Below are 26,573 nucleotides of genomic sequence, written 5' to 3' on the forward strand. Positions count from 1 at the left end.
CGATAGGGTTAGAAAGCCAGTAGGAAAAGATGGAATGGTAGTATGAAGCATAAATTGATTGTGTGTTATTTCTTAGTGACCAAGTCTAACTGACATAGTGAGCTAAGGTGGATGCCAACAAAGGTTCCACATGGAGTTGAGGTGGAAAACATGCATGAAGTGGTAGATGGAGTGTGCATCGATGAGGTAGTTACAGTGTTAGTCGGTATTAAATGAAGACCCCAAAAATCATGGGATGTGTTGCAGAGGGTTGCGGATCGAGGAAGGTCAAATGAGGAGATTGATGGCATGCATTGATCGATGAAGAGTGTCCAAGTGGAGATTGAAGTAGGTGATGAAAACCGCTGGATCATTTATGGTGATTGACCATGTGTCAAGATGATGGATAGTTCATGTTTGCTAAATAAAGAAAACATGTTTTGGAAGAAAGGAGATATGGTGGTGATGTTTGATTTCTTGCAGGTTGTTGATCTTTGTGTAGAACAAGATCTGATTAGATCCGATACTCCTCATGATCGATGGAAGAAACCCTAGCATGCCAAAGTTCAAACTCTAGTTTTGGCGGTAACGATTAGTTATATATGTGCATGTCAAAGAGAGAGATTGATTTGATGTTGCCAGATGATTAGGTGTAAAATATTGTAAGACTCCATCAATGATCATAGAGACTAAGTGTTGGAGGTTCAACTGGTGAGAGGGCTTAGTAGAGGCTTAACCGACAAGGTTAGAGTGACCGGTACATTGCAAAATGATTTGTAGTGGTGTAAACTGATAGTGCTAGAACCTATAGAAAGGCAAAGAAGGTGTTGTAGTGTAGTGGGAGTGTTGGTGAAGATCTGGCAAGGCAAGATCTATGTAGGGCTTGACCATAAGGAGAAAAATTGGCTAAGATCAAAGTGGACATAACCGACAAGCTGAAAACTGGTAGAGAGAAGAATATTGACAGAGAAGAGGTAGAGGCTGAACCGGTAAGGTTGCAATAGAGAGTGAAGGAGAGGAGGATCTGAGTGAGTAGAGAACTGATAGAGAGAAAAGTAGAGGAAGATCGGTTGAGAAGAGTAAAACCGGAAGAGAGATTACAAAGGTTACAAAACTTATTTGTAACTGAGAGATTACTTTTGCATTGTATACAAACTTTGTAATCACTGAGTTGGAGCTCGATGCAGGGGTTGGTGCTCATTGGGTTGGTGCCCTAAAATTAGGGGTTGGTGCTCCTTGGGTTGGTGCCCTAAATTAGGGGTTGGTTCTTCTTGGGTTGGTGCCCTAAATCATTAGGGGTGGTACTCCTTAGGTTGGTTCCCTAAATGTTGTAACCATTATTTTCATTGTGAGGCTAGATTGGAGCAATAAACTCCTGCAACATTTATCACTAAGGTTTTCCCATGTTGGGTTGTTCTCATATATCTAGTGTTCTATGATATGCTCTTTTGTGTGTATTTGTATCTTGATGTTCTATCATATCTCATCGGTATGTTTACTTTGTGTTAGATTTGCTAACCGATACACACACACTTAGGATTAAAAGGCTAAAGTTTGGAAACCACTGATTCATACCCATCTTAGTGGCATCTTGTGTCCAATAGAAACTAAAATAGATATAATAACATTCAAACCATAACATAATGATTCACATGGGGAAAACCCTTTTGGGAGAAAAACCCCACACTCCAAAAGCCTCCCAATATATTATTTCACAATAAAAAAACAAACTACAATATACTTGCAGAGAAAGATCTTTGCATGAGTACTACTAATCAAAGATTTAGAGGTAACTCAATAGCTATAAGACTCTTACACTCAACCTCTATCTCACACACCTCATATATAGGAGATACAATACAAGAAAACCACCCAATAAGGTGTAGTTGACCTTGTCTCCCTTCTAGATGCTCTATGACATGTACCTCCCTTTTTACCACTCATTTATGTGTGATATATTTTATATTTCTTATTTCAAGAGTACAAACTTCTGAAGGCCATAACTTTAGAACCGTGTGTAGACACTCAAAATTGGTCATCACTCCTACATCGCTATCCTAATTTTTAACATGTCTTCTATGTCGCATTTGATCTTGTTCATTTGCATTTGGTCCTAAATCATTATGATTGGCATTTTATCATTTTCAAATCATTCTAATTGGTCTCATCTTGACAATTAGACTCAATTCACTCTTTTTTGATAATTAATCATTCATTAATTATCAACCTCTTTATCAATCAATTTCAATCAGTCATTCATGACACATCATCTGCCTTTCATTGCACTTTATCAATCACTCATATCAGTCTTATCAAAATCATTATCAATCTTGGGTCTTTTTTTGATCTTTGTCCTATTGTGTTGTCAAATTCAGTCAATTGTCATTATTTTTATCAATTATTAGTGAATCGAACATCACTGTTAGGACCTAATTCAATAATCGGGTTGATATCTTAAATTTTTAAATCATTTCCCCTAGGTTGATTAATTAAATAATTAATCAATCCCCTGTTCTTACTAACTGTAGTGTCATAAAATTGTGACCCTAGCAATTTTTGACTGCATTAGGGTCCTCATGCATGCGAGTTCAAATCCTCTAGCCTAGTCGGAGACCAGAGATTTCCCAGCCCTCAGAAACAACTTCTTTCTTGGCCTTTGAATCACCTCATCTACACTCTGCCCTAGAGAAAGGAGTAGGATAGGGGTGTGGCACCACTATCCCCCCTTGGACAGGGTTGTGGTACCCTTGTCCTCCCAGGACAGGGGCGTGGTGCCCCTGTCCCTACCCTATTTTGGGGTAGGACCCTTCCTAGGGTTGCACTATTGGTTGTGCCTCGGGCGGGAAACTCCCCCGATGTTGGCTCATGATGAAAATCAAATCCACTAACATGTATTTAAGGGGCACTCATCCTCTCATTTGCATAAGTTGAAGTTGCATAAGCGGTCAAGCATTCAAGATCATTCAAGCATTCAAGCATTCTTTTCTAGCATTGAGCATTCTCAAGTCTCCCTTCAAGGCTAGGTGTTCCATTCAAGTCAAGGATTCAACCATTGAAGAGGAGATTGATATCAAAATTTAATTCCACACAAGCATTTCTATCAACATTACTACTACAACCTCCCTTGAGGTGATTTATAATTTAGTCTTTAATTCACATCTACTTGCAAGTATTTTCTTTCATTACTTGGTTAATTCCAAAACTGGGGTTTGACCTAAAGGAAAACCCCCAATCCCAATCCATTTTACTCTCTTTTCTATGTGTAGGTTGCAGGTGCACAACTATACTTTCAGATTCAAGCTTCATTTGTAGAGGCAGAAAAACCCTTTTCATTTCGTAGATTTTTTGGTGGACCTTATACATTCCTCCCACAGTCTGGGCAACAATTCCTCAAATTACCAGGGTGACTTCATCTCGACATATTACTGCTAGAACCAGGTGCACAACTTCATCCCATATTCTAATCTCAAGTTATAATCAGTTCTTTGTCACTTTTGCACTACATAATTCAATCAATTTCCTTTCCATTCCAAACAAGGAAGAGGGGATCAACTTAACATTCCCAATTCATTCATAATTCAATCTACCATCTTCATGGAGAGAGATTGAATCTAGTGAATTATCCTCTCCTCTTTCAAACGTAACATGGTGAAAAGTGCTTGAATGGTAATCAATAACGAAAGTCTCATCTATCTTTGAGGGAAAGGGTAGTTTCCTTCTTGATCTATCATTCACCATTTTTCCACCATTACATTTTGGTGAAGCCGACATCTTGCATACTTTCCTTTGAACAAAATTGCATATTTTTTATTTACAAGTTTCAACTTTTTTGCAAACTTAGTGGTTAAATCATTCAAAACCCTAGTTTTTCAATTTAAAATTGAACTTGTGATTTGTAAAAATTGCTTGTAGTTATCTTAGATCTGAAAATTGTTTTGAATGTCAAATTTAATTTTCTCATTGTCTTGTTCAATTTACAATTAAAATTTCAAAAGTTAAGAGGTTACTTGTTAAAACCCTAATTTTCAAAAAACATCTTGAACTTGTGCAAAAATTGGATTTCCACTTAATTTTCAGATTTCTGATTGTTCTCAGATTTGTCTTCAATTCTACAATTCAAATTTTCAATTTCCCCCCTTTTTCCCAAACTTCAAATTTTAAAATTAAGTGGTTAGGTCAAAAAACCCTAATTTTTAAAATTAATTGGATTTTATGCGAATTTAAAATCAATTTCATTTCAATTTAGATTTCTAAACATTTTCCAAGGTGTCCCTATCCATTAGGTTTCACCTTTTTAAAAATTGCAATTCAATTCCTTTTTTTCTTCAAAACCCTAATAGGGTCCTATTCTCACATTTGCGCCTTCATTTTGCCCATCTAGAGGTCGTAAAATTTGTTAATTTTTTGGGATTAGCTTTAAAATCATCGTAATATCCATCCCTAAAAATTTTGAAAAAGGTTGGTCGGACCATGTGCATTCCCGCCATGGTCCTCGACTTTTTTCCTGAAATTTTGGGAGACTGTTATGACTATAAATAGCCTAAATCCAGAAGATTGGTTGATTTTATCAATTTTTGATCCCTCTAGAATCAGAAATACCTTCAAAATTCAACATATCGAATTTTAAGAAATATTTTAAAATTAAGAGGTTAATTATAGTCTACCTTGATTTTAAAAATTTGGATTTTAAAATTAAGTGGTCTTCCCTTGGCCCTTATTTTAAAATTCCAATTTCCTTTCATTTTTGGAAATTGTGTCATCCCCTTCTTCCAACAAAGTTCAAATTGTGTAATCATTATTTTCTTAAATTTTGCATTAATCAATTTTGTAAGCTTTGTTCCACAATTCAAAATTCAAAATTTCCCTCTTGTGTATGAGTTTTACCACTATTAGTCCTACCCATCCTATCCCCGTTAGATAAAGCATTAGAATTAAGGCTTCCCAAGGTTTAATTATCTAGGAGATGGAGCCTAATTTGCATGACTTCTTTAATGAGGATCATGCTAATTCTTCCCATCCTAATCATGTGCCTATTTACCCCATTGATTGATCCCATGATGAAGAAGAATATTTAATGGGTTTCTTTAGATGAACTTTCTACATTGGACAATCAATTTGACAACTTTCAACAATGGATGTCCCAAGATACCCTAATAGAGAAGCTCTTCCATTAATTGAAGGTCTTAAGCACATGCTTCAAAGTGATAAGAATGAAAATGATATATTGTGTGGCATTGCACATATTGTTGATTCTAATGTCATGCCTATCAAGAGTTGTGTCAAAAACCTAGGTTATTCACAACCTCCAACATGAGTCAATTCTTTGATTCCTTTGACTAATCCTATGACTAGTATTCCTACTTTCACATCCAACATTATGGCTACTTCAACTCAAAATGGCATTCCTACAACCATGGGTCATGGGGGAAATCCCTCTTCTTCATTTCATCCTTCATCTTTACCTACATCTTCCATAAGTATTCCTACTATTCCTCAACCAATCAATGTGACACAAGGGGGAAATTCCTTCAATAACTTTATTCCTCCTTTAAGTGTCCCTTTTCCTACCCAATCATCACCTATGCCTACTTATCATAATGTCCCACCACCTTATTCTTAGTCTATGCCTTCTTTCAATAGCATCACACCACCTTCTCAATCACCTATGTCTAACATCAATTCTTCTAGCGAAATGACAATTAACAATCTTTCTCAAATTATGTCTTCCTTACAACAACAAATAGCTTACATGAGTCAATCCAAGTTTAGTGTGCCCACCTTTGATGTTGCAAGCCCACTTTTTTTTGATATTGTTAAAGGTGTGCCACCTAAACATGTTGAGATCCCTCAATTGGAACTCTATAATGGGAAAGGTGATCCTCTTATGCATGTCAAAATATTTCAAACCTTGTGTAATGATTTTGCTTATGATCAATGATTGCTTGCAAAATTGTTTACAAGAACACTAAGAGATAAGGCCTTACAATGGTAATTCTCTTTTCCTTCTTATTCTATCACTTCCTTTCAACAACTAGAAAATTCTTTCATCCAGCAATTTAAAAACAACATTGGTCCTAAAATCACTTTGACAAATTTAATGCATTGTAAATAAGGTGTTAAAGAAAAAGTGACTGATTTCATTGGTAGATATAAGCATTTGTATGTTCAAATTTCTTTTCATGTACCTGATAATGATATTCAAAGAATTTTCATTTCTAATTTACAAAAAGATATCAAGGAAAAGATTCTTTTGTCTAAGTTTACTTCCTTTCCGTAGTTGTGTGCAACACTCGATAATTATCAACTGGTTGTGAGTCAAATGGAGAAATCCACTCCTATGCCTCCAAGTGATAAGGGGGAGAGTGTTCAACAACCGTTTGCATGGTTCAAACCAATAGAAAGCTTCATTAAGTTCAATGATCCAATCAACAACAACCATGTGAATGCCACAATAGGTGTGCCTTCTATTTATAATTTTTTCCAAAGAGAAAGACAGTTTACTCCTTTGAATGAATATTTACATAGTATTATGTCTCTGTTGCTGCACATAAATGTTATCAAACTTTCTCCTATAAAACAAATTGATCCTTCCAAACTTGCATCTCCTTATTTTGATAACTATTCCTTTCACCAATTTCATCATCAACCTAGTCATGATACTGAAAAATATTTTGCATGAAGAATAAGATTCAAGATTTAACTGATAATAATACTATATTTATGGTAGGTGTGAATGATAAAGGGAATAAATAAATAGCTCCTCCTAAATAAAATCTTAAGATTTTCACTGATCCCTCGCCATCTCATACCTCTAATGTTATTGAGATTGTGCCTAATTCTCTCTCTTCTAAAGAATTAACCTCTATGGCTCCAAACTTGGTTAATATGGTAGAAACACAAGATGACCCTAGTGAGACCATTAGAGCACCTTATGGCCCTTTCTACATAGTTGCAAAGGTTAAGGATATACCTTGTCGTGGTGCCCTGATTGATCCCTCTTGCATGGTTAATTTCATAACTGAAGAGTATCTTTTCACTTTACAATTGCATAAATCAATATATGATACTTCTAATGTGGCTATAAAGTTATTTGATGGCTTCTCTTGTCCTACCATTGGTTCTATCACCCTTCCTATTAAAGTTCATGTTAAATCCATGGATGTTGACTTTGTTATCATACCCTCTTATGAGAAATTCCATGTGATGTTGGGCTATCCTTGGCTATCTTCCATGAAGGATATTATTTCTCCAATCCACAAGTGTTTGGAATTTCCTCACAATGGGGAAATCATAACTGTGAACCATAGCTTATTTTGTCCATCCGAAAGAATCCCTAATGTTCTTATTGATTTATTTTGGCCTAAACAATTTCAATCTCTTCCATCAAGGAGAGATTCTCTTTTTCAATCTTATAAAAAATGAAGGAAAGATATGATCTTATCCTTAAGTCAACCTAGAACTCCAACACTTGACATTCCTATTATTCTTCAAAATGAGGTTCTTCCCCTCACAGATAGAGCTAATATCCCTCTTAAAGAAGATCGTCCACCTATTCCTATGGATGTGACTCTACCTTCTCTTAAGGAGAACAACAATATTCTTCCTAACATTAAACCTATACCTCCTCCTCATGATGGACCTGGTCTCCTTCCTACACCTAATATTCCTCCTTTCTATGGTGTAGTTCCACCTCCTTCCTCTTATTGAGAGAAGAGGCTTGCTTCTCCTATTGTTCAACCTAAACTTTCAACTATCAATGATAGAAACACTCCTACTTTTTCAAATGTTCCTCCTCCTTCTCATCCTTCCACTAAGACTCGACAGAATTGTTGTGTGAGAGAATGCCGATGAAGATGTCATGTTCGAGCTTATGAAGCTATCTCTCCAAATATTCAATCTCCTCAGACTCTGACAATTGACATGATTCCCATTTCTCCTAAGAAATATGTTCAACCTACATCTCCAAATCATAAGTTCCACAAAACATGTGATGGTTTTACTTCTATTTGTGTTCTTGCTCCACTTTCTCTAAACTTTGATGAAGAAATGGGTGAAAATGTTATTCATAATGGAAATACAACTCCTAATGCTTTTGACAGTGAGTATGAGTATGTTGATGTGGACAAGCAATTATGAGATAAGTTTTCACAAACCCTAATCCTAGCTCCTAGAATCAAACAAAGTGACTTACAACATGAGCATAGTCCTTGTTTGGATCTTGTGATACCTCCATCTACTATGCTCAATATCATTCCTCTGGCATGTCACTCGCCTTACTGAAATAGTGATAAACAAGATCAGGAGGTGGATGTCATGCTAGATTAGCAATATTAGCATTGCGGATATTTCTCTCTCTCCTTTCTTTCTCTTTTGTGACCATTCTTCTATGTGTATCCCTATTCTTCTATTGTTCCTTTAATGTCTACTTGGGGATGATGCAAAGCATTGAGATCTTTTCTTGGTCTCTTTCATGTTGACTCAAAAGACATCCTCTCTTCCCTTTCTTCTAAGGTAGTGTCATTCTTTCGGGAATGAAGATTATTATATGCATATACATACCTGATATACATGAGTTATCATACAACATAGTGACCTCGAGGAAAGCAACACTACCTCATGTTTTATGTTCATTATCCTTGGGTTTATTCCTTGATTGGGGGCTAAATCATTGCGATGACATTCTCCCTCTCTTCTCTCTCTCTTGGGTGTATCCTACCTTTAAGCAATTGCTCCTAATAAGGCCTGTATGATTGCTTTAACATGGGGGCATACACTCTTCTCATACTTTCCTTCTTGTGATACTTAGAATTACTTAGTGAACTTTGTTTTTCTTTTTAATCTTTGGAATCCTTGCTTTCATGACTCATAGTGAAGGGAATTTTGCTACTTGTAGTCATGGTTCTCCCCTTCTCGATCTTCCCTTTTACTTTGTCAATTGAAGTCATTAGATCCTAAGTCCATTGGGGGCTTGGTGAATCTTGCCTCCTTGATATGGTAAAAGTCTTTCAATCTTGTTTCCTTGAACTTTACCGACAATATTGGTATATGCTTATACTCCTGCTAAAGTGGGGGCTAAATGTAGTGTCATAAAATTGTGACCCTAGCAATTTTTTAATGCATTAGGGTCCTCATGCATGCGAGTTCAAATCCTCTAGCCTGATCAGAGATCAGAGATTGCTCAACCCTCAGAAACAATTTCTTTCTTGGCCTCTGCATCACCCCATCTACACTCTGCCCTAGAGAAAGGGGTAGGACAGGTGCGTGGTGCCACAATCCTCCCTTGGATAGGGGCATGGTGCCCTTGTCCCTGCCCTATTTTAGGGTAGGACCCTTCTTAGGGTTGCATTGTTGGTTGTGGCTCAGGTGGGAAACTCCCCCGATGTCGGCCCATGATGAAAATAAAATCCACTAACATGTATTTAAGGGAAATTCGTCCTCTCATTTGCATAAGTTGAAGTTGGATAAGATTGGAGTGTATCAAGTTGCATAAGTGATCAAGCATTCAAGAGCATTCAAACATTCAAGCATTCGTTTCCAGCATTGAGCATTCTCAAGTCTCCCTTCAAGGCTAGGTGTTGCATTCAAGTCAAGGATTCAACCATTGAAGAGGAGATTGATTTCAACATTCAATTCCACACAAGCATTTCTATCAACATTGCTACTACAACCTCCCTTGAGGTGATTTACAATTTAGTCTTTCATTTACATCTACTTGCAAGTATTTTCTTTCATTACATGGTTAGTTCCAAAACTGGGGTTTGACCTAAAGGCAAACCCTCAATCCCAACCCATTTTCCTCTCTTTTCTATGTGTAGGTAGCAGGTCTATAGTTGTACTTTTGAATTTGGGCTTCATTTGCAAAGACAGAAAAACCCTTTTCATTTCACAGATTTTTCGGTGGACAGTGTACATTCCTGCCATGGACCAGGCAAATGTTCCTCAAATTCGCAGGGTGACTTCATCTTGACATATTACTACCAAATCCAGGTGCACAACTTCATCCCATATTCCAATCTCAAGTTATAAACAGTTCTTTGTCACTTTTGCACTACATAATTCAATCAATTTCCTTTCAATTTCAAACAAGTAAGAGGGGATCAACTTAACATTCCCAATTCATTCAAAATTCAATCTACCATCTTCATGTGGAGAATTTGAATCTAGTGAATTATCCTCTCCTCTTTCTAATGTAACATGGTGAAAAGTTCTTGAATGGTAATCAATTGCGAAACTCTCATCTATCTTTGAGGGAAAGGGTAGTTTCTTTCTTGATCTATCATTCACAATTTTTCTGCCATTACACTATCATGTCCTCCCTTTTGAATAAATAAATGAATATTTATTTATTCTTTCACTTTTTTCTACATTTAAATTCTTTTTTATATTAATTGGCTAATTTGAGTTATGAGTGGAATTAATAATTTTAAATTATTAATTCCACCTCATTCTTGTTTAAATAGAATATTTCAAGTACAAATGGAAGTTTCCATTTTCTTTTTGATTTAGTGCCTTTTCCTCTTCACTTCTTATGGCAATTTCTCTTTTAACTCATCCTTGCACAAAATCTTGACCATTAGATTGGGTTGATCTTGTTTGTTCAATGTGATCTCAAAGTCTATAAATTGGGTTATTGTTTTCTCATTTTCATATCTTAGCAGTTTACATTTTATGCTATCATTCTGTTGAATCCATATACTTTTAAATCTTCTAGTATTCTCGCCTATCATGATTTTCCCCTTGCTTTGTATGAGTTTCATAATGGATTAAGCCAACATACCAACATAATTAGAGGAAAAAGAAGGAGAAGCAAGGCCTTCGTCAAAGGAGATTTAATAGTTTTATTGTTCATTTGTTTATTTTGTTTATGCTTCATTTGATGACCTTGTTATGAATGTGCTTGACTTTACATGTTTTATTGTATTTTCTTGCATACATTTTTTTGGTGAACCCGATGTGAAATCACGTATTAAAAATATGACAAAATTTTCTTGTGAGTTTTTGATGTGACAGGATCTTCATGATATTTAGCAGGCATGGTTGTCCAGAATGTTGCAAAGTCTGTTAATCTACAGAAATAGCTCTAAAATATGCTCCAAATGATCAATGATTTGTTAAAAATCATTTTGTGAATTGTAAATTTTTTTTGGAAAGCCTTGGAGATATTTTATTTTCTGCTAAAAAATGTTACAATCTCCTGAAATGTTTTATGATCTGTTAAAAATCAATTTATAATCTTCAAAAATCAATGTAAATTTGTTAAAAATCTGCCAAAAACATCTTAAATCTACCAAAAACAATTTAAATTATTGCAAAAACATTTTCATATCTAATAAAAAATGTTTCAAAAGCCTGTTAAGAACATTGCAAAATCTGCATAATATATTAAAATCTAATCAAAAGGCGTTTTAAATATGTCAAACAAACAAAGTTTTGCATGCCTATCTACTACAACATAGCTTCCACATTCTAAACAATTTCATAGATTTTGTTTTATTTTAATATTTGTTTCAACTCCACATTTCATGTGTGTTATTTTAATTTTTTAATCTAATTTTATTTTATTTTTAGAATGCTCTTAATTTAGTTTTGTTTTGTTTTTTTAGATTTTTTTTTATTAGATTAGATTTAGTTTTATTTAGTTTATTTAGAATGTTATTAATTTAGTTTTATTTTGTCTTTTCTATTTTAGATATTTTTAGATTAAATTAGATTTACTTTTTGTTAATTAGATTTAGATTAAATTAGATTTATTAATTAGATTAGTCTTTGTTAAATAAATTAGCTTTTAATTTTTGTTAAATAGATTAGTTTTTTATTTTGGTTAATTAGATTAGATTTTTATTTTATTTTATTTTCTTTAATTAGATTAGTTAGTCATGTGGCATGATTATTTGTGTGTTTATTTTGATTTTGGAGACTGATCTTTGGAATTTCAATTTGTGCAGGTATCTCTTCCCTTGTGTGTTGAAGACTTAAATTCAAAACTTTTGACATTGTTTGGTGTAGGGTACGATCAAAGAATTATGTCAAAAACCAAGTGTTTGTGATTTATAGGTTAACTCACACTTCAATTTCTTAAGGTTAATGATCAAGTGCTTGCTTTGTTTTCATGGATACCTTGTGCGTGGTAACCTTTAGAGGGTCTGCCTTCCGAGAAGCCCTTAAGGCTTGGTGAGAGGGAACGACCCAAGTGGTGATGGGATAAGGCCAAGCTCTTCCAAACCACTCCAAATAATTGTGTTTGAAATGAAATTTGTAAGCAACGGGTGTTGGAAATGTCATAGTGTTGATTAAATTTGTCGGATCTATGCCCACCCAAGCGGATGCCCTAACTAAAACCTCTTATATTTAGAGACCAAAATCCCTCTATTTGTTGACTCAAGTATTGTGATACGCGCATGCCGAAGAAACCTCTCATGTACCCCTCAATTAGGCAATAAATTCTTGGGAAGTAATGGCCCTTGAATTTGAAGCTTGATATGCCCCTAGAAGTGAGTGTTGTGGAGGGGAGCCAATGCTACTAAGCTTCTAACTATCTGGTTGAATGTGGTATTTAATGGTAAGATGATTCAACAGATATTATCCTTGGCAGCCTTAGGAAATGTTGTGAAGGTGAATGATTGTTTTAGGTCAAATTCCAACAAACATTTTATCTTCTATGTTTCACAAAAGTTGAATCAGAAACACAAGTGTCACAAAAAGTCATTTTCAAGCAAGTCCAAACATTCTCCAAACCAAATTCAAAACAAGGTTCAAACAAAGATCCAAAATATTGTGCAAGTATTAATCCAACATTCAAACATGGCTTGTCAAAACATTGGAAATCCTTGTCTCAAAATACATGTCACTTAGGGTTAGACTTTGTATAATCCAAAGTTAGGTCTTAGGACATAATCATTACACTTCATTTTAATCTATTTCATTTGTAGTGTCCTCATTTTGCACTTAGGTTTAAAATCATTTTCCTAAGTCTCCATTGCATTATCATTATCATCATCCCAAAATTAGATCTTGGATTAGGTTACATTTTGCATATTTCAAGTCATTGGTCCTCACATATCCTTATCATTGCATTGTCATAAAATCTAGTCTTGTCTTGGATTGATTTTGTCATATCATATCCCTAGATCATATCATATCCATATCATATCCTTAGGTCTTTTCATTATCATTTCCTTCTTGCATTTAGTCTCAAAATTAGGTTTGGAAAACATGAAAAATTAAAACTTTAGATCATACCCTAAGTTTTTGTTAGGGAGTCTTTACCTTGTCCAAACCTTGTCCTTCTATCAACATCATTTTGTCAAACCTATCTTAGTATCCAAGCATATAGGTGAGATGTTTTCAATTTGTCCTCTTGTCATTTTTTCCTTTATCCTTTTAAGGTCTAGACTAACGGTCACATCTTTAGGGTTGCATTTTAAAAGTTTGTCCAAAATCTTGAAAAGTCTAAAAACATAAGCTACATTGTCAATCATCTAGGTTGCATTTAGTTGCACACCCTCATCATTCCAAAAATAAATAAATAAAACATAAGTTGAATTTTTATCCTTTTAGGTTGCATTAGTTGCATACATCATTCAAAAATTCAAATATCCCCAAAAAATTGCATAGTGGCATGCCTATTGAAACAAGGTCTAATTACAAGAAATCACACGAATCAACATATCAAGCCATTTATTTTCCATGGATGATACCTAGTTGAGACAATCACAATTCTATCCAACACAACAACTAGACAATCCAAATGTTGGTCCACATACAAACATGCTACCAGAGTATGGAATCATTCAATTGGTACCACCACCAAATTTTGAACCAATCTTCATACCAATGCAACCAAGACTTGGAAGTGTTCAACCAAGATCAACCTCAAATCAAACAATCGTTCAAAACTAAACCTCAAGTTTGCATCCAAAAAAATCAAAATCTTAGTCCAATCAAAATTTATCCTAGCCCACATGCAATTTGGTTAGAGAAAATGATGAGAGAAAATCAATTACCACCAATCATAAGAGAATCAAACTCTGACTCAAACTCAGAATCAGAATCAGAATTGGAATTTGAGTCATAGCACCCTTCATATTTTTATGAGACAACCTTCACAAGTAATCTATCCTTCCTACCAGTCTAACTTACACATGGTCCAACAAATCCAACCAACACAACCAATGGTGCAATTTCAACAATATGTCTAACCAGCCATAAAACCTCAACAAGTGGTTCAACCAATTGTGGAATATCAACAACAAGTTAAAATAACATATCAATGTCAACAACTATAACCAACAATTCAAAAACAAAAGTTGCAACACAAACCAAACCAAATTCTAAACATGTAAGAACAATTCAACCAAAAACCAATTCAACATCAAAACATGACATCAAACCAAGACCAAATTCTTTCCAAACAAGTTCAAAATCCAAACCCAATCATGTCAAAACCTCGTAAGGATTCAAATGCCTCTCCAAAGAAAGGTGTCTTTATTATACAAATCTTAAAGAGAGTCTTAAGTGATTTTCTTGAAAAAGACCAAAATTGTCTACCTATGTCTAGCAATGGCTCAGCCCCCCATAAATAAATTCACTCTCTAGTGGCATCTCTCCCTACACCTTTTGAAGTTTCACAAGAACCTTCCATATCATCCTTATCAAACAATGCACCCAAGGATGAAATTTCCCAAGGGCTATCCACATTTTATTGCCAAGCTAATCCAATTCATGATGCACATCCTTGCCATGCTTAAAAAATGCTAGGCCCAAAGCCACCATGTGCTCTAATACCTGTCAAACCTATTTTAGAGGATTCCATACAAAGTCCATCTGCCTCATGTCAAAGCATTGATTCCTTTCCAAAATCCCCCATGCATATTCAAAGTCCAACCCAATGTCATGAGGATTATTCAAAGCATGAAGAAATGAGTCCTAAAATGGATCAAGATCAAGATATCCCAGTCCATCCTATCCCAAATGATCCTCTTCCATTGCATGACCAAAATTCCCTTTTAAGTCCCATTGACAAATTACTACCTGAGCAAGATCAAGATATCCCTTTCATTTTTCCTAGTGACCCCATTGGAAGTCAAGAGAAGAGAACCTTTAAAGAGGAATCTAATGATCTTCCTCCTTGTCAAGATCAAACTATTCTTTCAACTTCATGTCCACCACAAGATTCTATCATTCCTCCATCTCCATGTCCTAATCCTCTATATATACTTCAAGATCTCATTTGTTTTGATGATCCCACTATTCCTCCCATTCCATCTCATGAAGAGCCTATCATTGATCCTAGTCCCCCTCATGATCCTGATCCCCCTAGTGATCCTAATCCCCCTCATGATTCTAACATGTTGGTGCAAGATGTTCATGAACCCCCTACATGCACAATGGGTTCTTCCACTTTGGTCCAATCTGATCCACTTCACGATCCCATCATTTCTTCCATATTGCATCCACTTCATAATGGACTTGCATCTTCCTCTGAAAACACATAGTATCTTATAGGTCAAAATATGTATAAAGGCAATGGGATAGACCTTCACAAGAAAGAGCCCCTCAATACCAAAGAAAATCCTAATGGCCATGGCCTCAATGACATTCCTCAAGATGTTGGTATCCCTACCAAACCTAAGTCCAAATACACGCCTTCTCCTTCATTCCTTCCATCCATTTTAGGTCCTTATATCCCTTCATCCCCTATTTAAGATTAGAAAAGGTACACATCTTCAAGCACCTTCTACCCATCGAAAAGACATCCATATCATTCTTATCCATCCATACATTCCTTTCCTTCTCCAAGAAATTTGGATGCCAAGCATAAAGGTCATAAGTCCAATAATCCATATATAGTCAAGGATCAACATGTCCAATCTAATCGACATGTCAAAAAAAAGAACAATATGATCCATAAAGAAAAAGAAATATCAAAAAGGCCACAAAGGACCAATGAGAAAAAGAAAGAAAAGTCAAAAGCCATTTGGGTTCCAAAATCCCTTGTGCAAGCAATGCATTCCAAGGAACTACAAAACAATGAAAAATTATGAACCATGTGGATTCCTAAGCGGCTCCTTGAAGCACAACAGTAAAAAGAAGCATTGAACTTGGAATCTAAAATTGTTATTCCTCCATCCAAAACTTCCAAGTCTATTCCTCCATCACCTCCTTCATCCATTTTGGGTCCTTATGTCCCAAAATCCATGGCCTTTCCTCCATCAAAATCTCAAAATCTGAGATCCACTTTCCCTCCATCAGTTCACTACCCATCAAGGTGTGTGCCAATGTTGATCTTGCCGACATTTCCATCTTCTCAAGCCCAATTCCTCCAATACCCTATCCATTATCCAATGCATATTTTCCATCCTTCCATCCCTCTAATCCAATCTTTTTCATAAATCTTGGCCTTGGTCCCATTTCATTTCCATGTCATTATGCTACCAACATCTTTGAGCATAATTTTAATAGTCATGATCCATTTTCAAGGCTACAATCCCCCAAAAAAGATGCTTGAGTCCTTCTTCCATCCCCTATCGTGTGTCCATTTTCTACTAAAAGTAAAAAATACCAAAAAAAAACCAAAAAGTAAAAAAAGAAAAAAAATGAAAAAAAAAAAGAAAAGAAGAAAAATAATTTGTCCTCTAGTGAAAACCTAGCAAACAGATGCCTTGGGAAAGTACCATGATGAAAACCTGGCAAAAAGGCATGATGTGCAATCGATTAACTTCTTGCATACCATACTTGGGGGCAGATTTCAATTATTTTATCCTATCGTACCCCTATCATCCTTCATTATCCTATTGGTCTTTATTATCCTTTCACCTATCATTATCCTATTATAACCTATCATACCCTCCATTATCCTATTGTCCCTCATGTCCATATCCCCTTTTCCACCTTTGATCTTGACAAGGTTAAGGATCTTCATGAGCATCATGCATCTTGTTTGCAGCTTTCAGTCTATGATAGCTTTTGGTCTTTACCCATTTTTCTTATTACAACCTTTCATCCATATTCCTTGTCTTATTGCAACCTTATATCACTATCCCTTAGCCTATCATATCCTTATCCTATTCATATCCCTTAGCCATTCTTGGTCTTGCTTATCCTATTCATATCATATCACCATCCATACATTCTTTTTCATCCCTTGATCTTGATTAGACATAAGGACATAAAATGAAAAAAAAATGGTTTCAAAAACCTCTTGACATGTCACTTATCCCATTGCGTGATAGCCCTTGGAAATTGCATCCACTTTGTCTCCATAATAAATAGCCTTTGTATTCCCTTTATCCACCATTATTTTAACAAGCTTATTTATCCATTTGTCATATTCCTTTACTTTCTAGACACTAGGGGCAAATTAATCAAATAAAGTCCTAAAAAAATCACTAATAAACATTCAAAAAATATCCTAAAATAATCCAAAAACATAAAAAAATGTCGTGAAATAATCCAAAAAAATCGTAAAATGTCCTGAAATAACATAAAAACATTGTAAGAAGTCTGAACAAAATACAAAAAAATCAGAAAGTTCAAAACCCTAAAAATTTGAAAACATGAAAAATCCAAATCAAATGCTTTTATTTCATTTCGCCAATAAATTGTTCCCTTTGTACATAGACAGACATTTGAGCGGATGTCGGACAGAAACATATTAAACATTGTGCTTAAACAAATCATGTATCAACAAATGAACTCTTCAACCAACCAAGCATTCAAATTGATCATCTTGTCTTATCAATCAACCAACATCAACATTATCAATCCTTTGAAAACATTATCATGGGTGTTATACAGGGTGTGGTATACTCAAAACCACATTGTGTCCTATCTTAGATGGGGTACTACATTCCCTGAAACCAGACAGTGTGATCATCCTATCATAAAAACATAACCATGAAGAGAAGGATGTTTGTTTGACTTGTGAATATTATCTTTATTTGATTTATCTTTGATCATGTTCCTATGCTACTCGATGATGTCACAGAGTGATTTAGAGTGGTCAGGATGGCTTATGGTCATTTTTGTTTTTTTTCTGTTTGCAGAGTGTTTCATAAAATTTTGGGGCACGTATGTCTTGGGTGTTTGTGGTAAGTACATTCACTTTATGAATTTCGCACATACCTTGACCATTGACACATGTATTGTCTTAGGTATTTTTTGACTCATTCCTTGTCTGCAATGTGTCTGTTTTATGCAAAGGGATTGCATTATTGCCCTAGCCTTCATTGCCATGGTGTGCCACATCCATTTTTCCATATTAAATAAAGGCTCTCATTCAGTAATGTGCACTTGTGAAGGCAAGGTTTCTTCACTCTTTTTCTTTGTCTAATTTCCACTTATTAACATTTCTTCTATCAATCATTCAACTCTTTATCTCTAATCAATTAACTGTTATTTTGTTCCCACATTTTTCCTAACATTTCTTCTCTTCTTTTGAGAGATCATTCATTTCTTTTATACATAAATTATCTCTCGAGGGGGTATCCCACCTCAATCTATCAATCTATTGGGGCATGTTCTTTTAATTATTCTTTGAAACAATGCTCAAAATCACATTGTCTCAAAGAGGGGCAAAATGTAGACACTCAAAATTGGTCATCATTCCTACATCGCTATCCTAATTTTTAACATGTCTTCTATGTCTCATTTGATCTTCATCATATGTTGACATTATGTCATTCCTTTGGTTTCAGGTCATTTTAAATCCAACCCTAACCGGCCTTGTTCATTTGCATTTGGTCCTAAATCATTATGATTGGCATTTTATCATTTTTAAATCATTCAAATTGGTCTCATCTTGACAATTAGACTCAATTCCCTCTTTGTTGATAATTAATCAGTCATTAATTATTAACCTCTTTATCAATCAATTTCAATCAGTCATCTATGACACATTATCTGCCTTTCATGGCACTTTATCAATCGATCTTATCAGTCTCTTATCAAAATCATTATCAATCTTAGGTCTTTTTCGATCTTTGTCCTATTTTGTTGTCAACTTCAGTCAATTGTCATTAATTTTTATCAATTATTAGCCAATCAATCATCACTATTAGGACCTAATTCAATAATCAGGTTGATATCTTAAATTGTTCAAATAATTTCCCCTATGTTGATTAATTAAATAATTAATCAATCCCCTTTCTTACTAACATGTCCTCCCTTTTGAATAAATTAATGAATGTTTATTTATTCTGTCATTTTTTTCTACAATTAATATATTTTTTATATAAATTGGCTAATTTGAGTTATGAGTGGAATTAATAATTTTAAATTATTAATTCCACCTCATTCTTGTTTAAATGGAATATTTCGATTACAAATGGAAGTTTCTATTTTCTTTTTGATTTAGTGCCTTTTTCTCTTCACTTCTTATGGAAATTTCTCTTTTAACTCATCCTTGCATAAAATATCGACCATTGGATTGGGTTGATCTTGGTCATTCAATGTGATCTCAAAGTCTATAAATTGGGTTCTTGTTTCCTTCCTTTTGACATCTTAGCAATTTACATTTTATGCTATCATTCTGTTGAATCCATATACTTTTAAATCTTCTAGTATTCTCTCCTATCACACTTTTTCCTTTGCTTCATATGAGTTGCATAATGGATTGAGCTAGCATACCAACATAATTAGAGGAGAAAGAAGAAATAGTGAGGCCTTTGTCAAAGGAGATTTAATGGTTTTATTGTTCATTTGTCATTTTTTTATGCTTCATTTGATGACCTTGTTGTGAATGTGCTTGACTTTAAATGTTTTAGTGTATTTTCTTGTGTACATCGTGTGTCTGATTGATGAACAGTTTGAAGTGTCAGAAAGCTCATGAAGTGCTCTATCACCTCGTAAACTGCTATGTCATTTACACCCACTTTTCAAGGTGTTTCAAGGCCTCTAAAGTCCTCAAAATCAAAATTAAACATTTCATTGGACCCCTCCAAAATGGAAAATTTAATATCTTCAAAAATAGCTGTGATTTTGTGACATAGCTTTACCAGAATGCTTATCTAGCCAACCAGAAGCTTTAACGAGAATTTTGCACCATTTCATGGATAAATAAAAATTTAATATAAATAGTAACCTTATGTAAATGCAAGGTTGAGAAACCATTTTCCCAACAAATCTCCCACTTATCAACACAATAAATCAATTTCTAGGGGCCATGAGGCCCATAGACTCCAGGCACCATCTGAACTTCTCTGTGCTCACAACCTTAGTTAAAGAATCTATAACATTCATCAAAGTTTCTACCTTAACCAACTTCACCCTGCTATCTTCAACCATATCTTTGACAACATGATACTGAACATCAATGTGCTTGGTTCGTGGATGAAATGTTGGGTTCTTAGCTAGGTAGATCACACTCTGAGTGTCATAATAAACTGTCACAGCTCCTTGTTTTATTACAATGTCTGAACGTAGTCTCTTAAGACAAATGGCCTCTTTACAAGCATGAGTAGCTACCATATACTCTTCTTTAGTAGTGGAAAAAGCAACCATAGCTTGTCGCTTACTCATCCAACTAATTGCACCACCAAATAAAGTAAACACACAAGCACTGGTGGATCTTCTGCTATCAATATCACCTGCCCATTTTGAGTCCACACAACCATGAATATCAAGGGAAATCACATCTCCAACTGAATTACTATGATAACATAAAGAATACTCTGAGGTACCCTTCAAATATCTAAAGACTCTTTTGAATGCATCCCAATGAACTCTACTAGGATTAGAAATATATCTAGATAGAACTCCCACTGCTTGGGCAATGTCTGGTCTAGTACAGACTATAACATACATCAAACTTCCAACTGCACTTTGGTAAGGCACTCTTCTCATGTCTTCCATCTCCGAGGGGGATGTAGGACAATCTGTAGTAGATAATTTTGTTCCAATTGTAAAAGGAACATGTTGGCTCCCAAACAGGTTTACACTTTGAGAGGCAAAAACCAAGTTGATTCTTCAAATACTCATGGAGAAGCCAACTCCAACTATTAAAATCCTCAAGAACTTCGACAGTCTATCATGAGGATTTTGCAAACCCTTCTACACTTTAGGCTCTGCAAAACTCGGGAGGGTAATCCCTTTAGTGAATTTCTTGATCTCTGCACCACACTCAAAGATTCACTAAAACAAAGAAAATTATCTCATAATCCAGCTCAACAATAGGGAGAATGCTCAAGGATGGAAAATCCTTCAGTGATCCTCAACCTAACTGGAGCATGAAATGGGTGGGACAACTCAAACATACATAAAACTTGGAAATATGTCTTGATTTTAAATAATTTATGACAAACCATAAATGAAATAGACAAGAAATTGATGAGCTAATGACACTTGCTAGCATATACCAGTGCCTAATTCCATTAGGATACAGAGTCTCTGAAATATCACTGAAAACTTAACAGAAATTTATCTAATAGCTGATTGGATCTTAAACAATATTACCTTATAGTATCATTCTATTTGCAATTTCTTATCTGAACTACTTATCAAATCCTAGTACAAGCATTATGTCTCTATAATTTCATTTAAGCATTTTAATTAACCCCTTGGATTAAAGCATAGAATGGAAAATTACATACATCATAACAATGCAACAAGTAAATCAAAACCTTGATTCCATTAACTCAAAAGAAAATAAAGTCACACACAAGAGAGTAAGGATTTGAAATTGTATATGTATTAATTTCAAAATCTATCTTCTATTAGATGACATAGTACATTTCATTTACAGAATAACCCACTTGAAATATGAAACTACTAACTATCTTTTATTTTGCTTTGCAAAATGACATTACACTTCTTGCTAGTTACTCATGATTTCCCAAAATTGGAACCTAATCCTGCAGACCGGACCTACATAAAGAGACCCTATTAAGATATTTTGGAACCCCTTCTTATGGCCTTGATTTCCCTTTTATAGAAATAAAGGGAGATATAATCTTCAGGCCTAAGGAAACATATCACCAAGCCAAGGAGGTCATACACAATTCTGTTACAAAACATTCCTTATCCATATGTTAGTACCTGTGATGAAGTGGAATCAAAATCTTCAACTAATTATTGGTAGAAACAAAAATTCTTGAGCTGTGCCATTATCATCCTGATGTCTCTAGCCAAACCTTGAGATTCCCATTCTATTCTATACAACATTTCCCTTCTCGAAAAGGAAACTGGATCCTGGAAAGAAGTTAAATCGCCCCCAAACTAGAGGAAGATCTCCAATCTTTATATCCAGGATCAGAGGAAGTAGAAAGAGGAGCTTAAGAGAAAATGTAATATGTTGAGAAGGTCTTGCAGCTTCCATGTTGTCACAGAGATGACTAGCTACCAATCCTTACTCGAACAAATCCTTCTTTCAGTTCCCTATGGGCTCCTTCCTCAAACACCCTACTAGCTATTGGCAGAGTAAGAGCAGAGAATGTGTCATGGGTGTCTTCTTTTGATAAGAAAAGGCTTTCACGCCCCCTCTGACAATCCTCCAAACTTTCACAACCCCTCTGACAATGAGAAACCTCATACTAGAGAAAGAACATCCATCCAGTGTCAAAAAATATGCAGCAACTCCGTGCATGATCCTGTTTAAACACCATCTTCTTCGCTGATGAAAAACCGCTCTCAGAAAATGAAGAAGTTTGTATTCTTTTCTACCCATTTAATCACCACCCCACTAAATTTATAAATGAAGGTCAATTCAAAAATAGCAGTTCTCACTCATGAAAAATCATCATCCTGATATTTTCTACTCATCCCGCTAGTTATGGATAATAGAAATTATGCCTATCAAACCCAGGTCACTGTCACATCTAGGCCATCAATCCACTAAATCCTTCTTAGGTTCATCTTACATGAAGGATTTTTTTCTGATCTTATTCCTCCTTGAGTGTATAGTTTCTACTTCAAAATCCCTATCAACAAGAAATCTCTGATCCTTCATCTCCAACTCATAATTTATCCCAATCCCCTTATGCCTGTATTCTATTCATTCTATATTTCCCACATGGGTGACAACCAATTCCCTTAATGACCCTTTTAAAAATTTGTTTGATACTCTGTCGTAGATCTTTCCCAGCCTAGCAAATCAAATGATCACTAATGGTCAATCTAAAAGTTACCTTCCATCATGACTTGTGGACCCAATAAACATTTGATGTAGCAACACCAACTCATCTTCTAGCCTAACATTGTCAGCGGCCCCACTATTGGTCTTCTTGGTCAGCGTTGGACACATGCCATCATCTCATGAAGTTGCGGTCCATAAACTTCTTACATATTCCTTCCTGGGGTTACAAGGGTCATTGGATCTATTCACACTTTACCTTGCAACTAGAATGCCCACCAACCTTTAAAAATTAAAAGTCGAGCACCTTTTCGCCCAGATTATAACATCATTGTCCATTATAAGCACGCGCAAATAGAAAAACTTTAGTAACCTGAACCTTACCCATTGGGAAATAGTAATATCAAATGTTTGGAAGGTCAAACTATGAGCTTTCCCTTCTTGCTCAGGACACGTGGCATCATCTCATGATATCGTAGTCCTTATCTTCCTTACATTTTTTACCACGGGGAAGCGTGGACCATCAGATCTACCTTGCCTTTAGCCACTGATCAAAATATTAGAACTTTAGACATGAAATTAATGGGCACGGGCATAAAAATTAAAGAGGGGTTGACCATAAGGAATACTTTCATGCAAACTTAGGAAAATATAAAGGGACCAGCCAAAAACAACTTAAGTGCCTAGGAAATACGATGGCCCCGCCAACGATAACCAACCCTTGGCTTAAGTGGAAAAAAGTAATGGTGGAAGATGATAAGGTTAGAATTTTTCTTTTACAAGACTTAATCAGAAATTCACAAACCCTAAATTCTAGACCTTCAACTTTGACAGAAGGAAAAATGAATCCAGAATGACTAATATTTTGACTAAAACATGAAAATTCTTGTAGAGTCAATTTTAGGACTATCAGTGGCTCTAGTTGGGGATGATCATTACTTGGGAATGATGCAAGAATTCAAGACTCTTTGGTGAAGAAGATCACTTGTAGAGTAGAGAAAAAAGAAGTTACCTGAACTTGGCAACTTCAACAGAAAGGAAACTACACTACTAATATACAAAACCTAACCAATTCTCATGGATAATAACTACTTTAAGAAAAGTAGTGCTTCAATAATTGTCCATGAGCAAGCAATTCAAGAGGGAAATGATAACTATTCCATTGGGTATAGAGTTAGAAAATATTACTCTACCCCAAGTTGCTTGTGGCTTGAAGGTCAAACCACATGTGATGGCCCTAAGAAATATGAAAATCAATCAATGTTTCCCTCAGCCAAATATGTAGTTATGATTGCATTGCATCTTGAACAATCTAGAGATATTATTGTCATATACCTGTTCATGACCAGCAAGCTCTTCATCCTTCAGCATGTCATAAAAACCCTTTATCTTAGTACATCCTTCACTGATTTGAATGTTATCATGAGACATTGCTTGAATAAACAATACCCATGCTCAATGTCTAAAATAAAAACATGTTGATAACAACATTCATCACATTTCATGATAGCCCATAAAGTTGAAAAGGGAAGTGAAACAATTCATACTCTGTTTTGCAACTGGCATCATGAAAATTGGTCTCTTCATTTGTTTTCACCTCTATAACATATTCATCATTGAAGAATTCTTGAAAACATAATACAAATTCATTACAGATGTCAAAGGAAATGCTCTCATATGCTGGTCCATCCAACATAACAATGGGTTCACAAATAACCATATCTGAACAATCAACATTTGAAAACCATTCTAATTCACTTATATTTTCCATTGACATAATCAAAGATTCTTGATCAATATTTTGTATACTCGGATCACTGTATGATGTAGAAGCATCACTATTAACCTTCTCAATAAAACTATCCTCATGCACAACAAAATATTCCAAATCTAGTTTTAAAATGTCATGTGGAGCAATGAGGAAGCAATCTTCTTCATCCAGTTCACAGCCTTGGACAATGTCAATAAACTCCACACTCTCATATTCAATGTTAGTATTTGTAATATCAAAAGAAAAATCACCCTCATATTCACTAGTCACAAATGTTTCTAAATCAAATTTAAAGAAATCAGCAAAATCATCAGGATAACAGGTTTTATCACAACCTATTTCATCTTCATCACTTCCCAATTGTTCATATGAAGTAGACTCCTCACACAAAGAAGATTCACTATATGGCTGATCCATAGATTTGTCTGATCTAATCTCTTTATTATTCATAGACTTCTAAGTCCTTTCATGCACAACTGTTTGTAATGGAACAACTGGTATGTAGCTATTCAAAACATTATTTTCAAGGACACATACCTCAATCTGCATCATTCTTATAATTTCTCACTAACCCATTTGGTATGTAATGGACAAATTGGTATGTTGCAACTAAAATTATCTCCATCTTTGTATCAACTGTATCACATAATTTCTCACTAACCTTCTCTTCACTAAAATGAGGAATAACCACCGTCTGAGACAAGTTCTCTTCGCTCATATTTTTTTTTGAATCATAGGTCACAACATGGTTAGTGTGGTCCACAAGGATGCAAATGTTTAGAAAAAGGATAGCATACTCTTGCAGATAAGTAACCCCTTGGGATTCCATATTTCAAGTTGTTCTCAATGTCCATTGCTATCCTATAAGCTTGTTGCATGGTTTTAGAATCTTTGTCTCAACAAATAGCTCATTTCCTCATCAAATGCAGCTAGGTAGACAACTAGGCACACTGCATCATTCTGTCTATAGCTGCTAGGAATGTCAGCCAATGTTTTTGCAAATCTAATATTGAAAATAGGGACTAACTCATCTTCTTCCTTTTGAATATTCATGAATCTTTTTATAACTGAACTTGGATCAACTCTTTCACTAAAATTTCCCATGAATTCTCCCTTTAGTTCATCCCATGAAGAGATAGAGCATGCTGGTAAATAGGAAAACCAATCTCTGGCATTTTCCTTCAAAGATTAAACAAACATCTTCATGAAGACATCTTTCTGACTTATTTCAAAATCTCCCATCAAATCAGAAAACTCATGTAGATGTTTTTCAGCAAACTCAAAATCTGAACCACTGAACTTTGGAATCTCTTTCCTAATCTTAGCAGGTATAACATTTTTGAACTCATGTACATGGCTGAAATTGAGAGCTAAATACCTGTGAACACTAAAACCTCTTCTATTACATGACTGTGCCAACCCATAAGATGTGATCGCATAGGAACTCATATGTGGGTGCAAAGATTCAAACACCCTTCACATTTTTTATTACAATTTATTTGAGACACAAGATCTCAAAATTTTACAATATACATTTTAAAATAAAATGGTGAGATCTTCACACTTGAAACATAAATCCCACAATATACTTCTTTTAATTAATGGAATGACAAAATCTAGAAGTATGATGAGACTGATTTTATCTTTTTCCTAATTCAGTGTTGGAATCACTTGAAGGGAACACTAAAATTCTTCAGACAATTTTTTTGAAAAATACCTGGAGTTTGTAGTAGTTGTTGTCTTCTTTAACTGGGGATT

The sequence above is a fragment of the Cryptomeria japonica genome, chromosome 6, assembly GCF_030272615.1.
Source record: "Cryptomeria japonica chromosome 6, Sugi_1.0, whole genome shotgun sequence".
Classification (NCBI taxonomy): Eukaryota; Viridiplantae; Streptophyta; class Pinopsida; order Cupressales; family Cupressaceae; genus Cryptomeria; species Cryptomeria japonica.